At 49.7% G+C, this 2,572-nt stretch overlaps 1 protein-coding gene across 1 annotated transcript in view; it reads right to left on the bottom strand.

Annotated features, from left to right (window-relative positions):
* Positions 1-2,572, bottom strand: part of LOC102763048 (cytochrome P450 4V2) — a 33,854-nt gene that overhangs the window by 27,915 nt on the left and 3,367 nt on the right. The gene's annotated exons all lie outside the window — the stretch shown is intronic.

Below are 2,572 nucleotides of genomic sequence, written 5' to 3' on the forward strand. Positions count from 1 at the left end.
GCCTCACCCTTACCAGAAGAGAATATAATACTACTAGAGGCCTGGTGTACGGATTCATGCACTGGTGGGGGGCATGGCCTGCGGGGATCAGCCTGCTGTGAGAGCACTGCTTATCCCGGTCAGCTGAGTGGCTAGGACCCGCCCTCTGAGCAGCTGCTCCCACTGTGGGAGTGCCATTCATCCTGGTTAGCTGCTCCCACTGTGGGAAAATAAACATAACTGCAAAGCACAACACCCATAAAGAACCTGATAAAAGTCATCAAGTTTTTAAAGGTTAAACTCCAGAAATGCAACACTGAAGAAATAGTGTGTTCACTAGATTTTTAAATCTCAGTGTCCTTGATTTCTCAGTGTTAAACTTACAACTGTGAAGCAAGTTTATATACAGGAGGGATATGGAGGGAGGGGGAAGGAAGGAAGGAAGGAAGGAAGGAAGGAAGGAAGGAAGGAAGGAAGGAAGGCAACATGAGTAGGAAGTGTTCCTAAGCAGAGAAGGGTATGATGGGTTCAAGTAAGTGTGCAGGGGACTCCTGCTTGGAGCACAGGGTGGCTAACAGTGACCAGGACAAGACAATGTTCACAGGTAGCATGGAGCCAGCTTGAATGACCTTGACTCCCAGGCTTAGAAATTGTATCTTTATTTTGAAGGCAATTTGTGGCTGATAAAGACAGCACTGAGGATTTTATGAATCAGGTTAGTGGGGCTCCATCCTGCGAAGCTGGTCAGCTATAAGAGCCCAGAATCAATCAGATAATTAGCAGTTTAAACACTGAAAGTGCATATTTTAGAAATGATTCTACTTGCATTGAGAGTAACCTAATATATTGAGGATTTAATTATTCTATGAAAGAAACAACACTCTTTAAGACACATCTTTGCAATCCTGAATGAGTACTCTATGAAAATAGTCCAATGTTCTGACCTCATACCCCTCTACGGCTACTGATCAGTTCCTAGGGAAGAGGAACAATGAAAATATGAGAAACATGGAAGGTTCTGGTGTCCTTGTATCATGACAAAGTTAGACAGCTTTCCTGCTCTGACCCTGAGACTTCTGCCTCTAGTTTCCCTCGCTGCTCACAGATGTTTCCTTCGTTTTGGCTCTTCACAGTGTGCTGGTGTGTTGCACGCTGACAACTGTGTGCTCTTCCCTCTTCCAACATCCAAGGCCCTGGCTAGCCTTACCAGCCTGGCCTCTCATCTCCCATAAGCACATGAGTGTTCTTTCCCCCAGTTAGTGCTGAGTTGGGTGGCCGCTATCCGCTGTGCTTGTGTCCTGGGGCCCTCACCTGACACCTAGTGTGATAGGAAGCTGCTTATTCCTCACTGTGGGAAAAGAACATCCCTTCTCTTCCATCTCAGTGCTGAGCACACCCTTGAAGTAGAAAAGTGTCCAGGACAGACTTGTTTGCGGGGTTTGAATTTAGAAAAGGGATCCTGACAGCATGTAGATATCAAAGGTCGAAAATAGGTTAGTGCTCTACAAGGAAATACAAAACTTGACATTCCCAATGGGAATTAACAATTGCTCAGAATCCTGTTTTGTTACTAGCCACAAGACTTAAATATATACTCATGAATGTCAGTTAATTTATTCATATCCTTCCCCTGCCCCAAATCAGAAAATATATCTCATGAACATCCTATATAATAAAAGCCTAGGTGGCGTCATGCGATGGCGTCATAAGATGGCTGATGTGACGTCACAAGATGGCCATCCTCATGTCATCACAACATGGCCGCCCTCATGTCATGACCAGATGGCTACCACAAGATGGCCGTCACATGACGGCCACCACAAGATGGCCAACAGGGGAGGGCAGTTGGGTGCGACCAGGCTGGCAGGGAAGGACAGTTATGGTGACCAGGCCATGAGGGGAAGGCAGTTAGGGGCGAACAGGACTGCAGGGAGGGCAGTTGGGGGCAAGATCAGGCCAGCAAGGGAGGGCAGTTCAGCATCACCAGGCCTATAGGAGAGGGCAGTTGGAGGCCAACAGGCATGTAGGGGAGGGCAGTTGGGGGTGAGATCAGGCCTGCAGAGGAAGGCAGTTGGGTGCGAGATCAGGCCTGCTGGGGAGGGCAGTTGGGGGTGACCAGGCCTGTAGGGCAGGGCAGTTGAGGGCGATCAGGCCACAGGGAGGGCAATTGGAGGCGATCAGTCTGGCAGGGTAACAGGCTTCAATGAGGCTGGCAGGGGAGTGGTTGGGGGCAATCAGTCTGGCAGTCAGAAGCATTTAGGTGCAATCAGGGCCACAGGCGGGCAGGCGAGTGGTTAGGAGCCAGCAGTCCCGGATTGTGAGAGGGATATCTGACTGCTGGTTTAGGCCTGATCCTTTTGGGCCAAAACTGGCAGTGAGACATCTTCCAATGGGTCCCAGATTGGAGAGGGTGCAGGCTGTCCTGAGGGACACCACGCCTCTGTGCGGGCCTCTAGTCCTATATATATAGGCAGCTACCATAATGGCCATAACAACCTAACAATGGGTTGCTATGGTGCCCACTGGGGCCAGCAAACTGGCTGGATCAGGGAGTGAGGCAGGTGGTCAACCTTGAGGCCCCCTAACCCGTGCC

The sequence above is a fragment of the Myotis davidii genome, unplaced genomic scaffold, assembly GCF_000327345.1.
Source record: "Myotis davidii unplaced genomic scaffold, ASM32734v1 scaffold1332, whole genome shotgun sequence".
NCBI classification, from domain to species: domain Eukaryota; kingdom Metazoa; phylum Chordata; class Mammalia; order Chiroptera; family Vespertilionidae; genus Myotis; species Myotis davidii.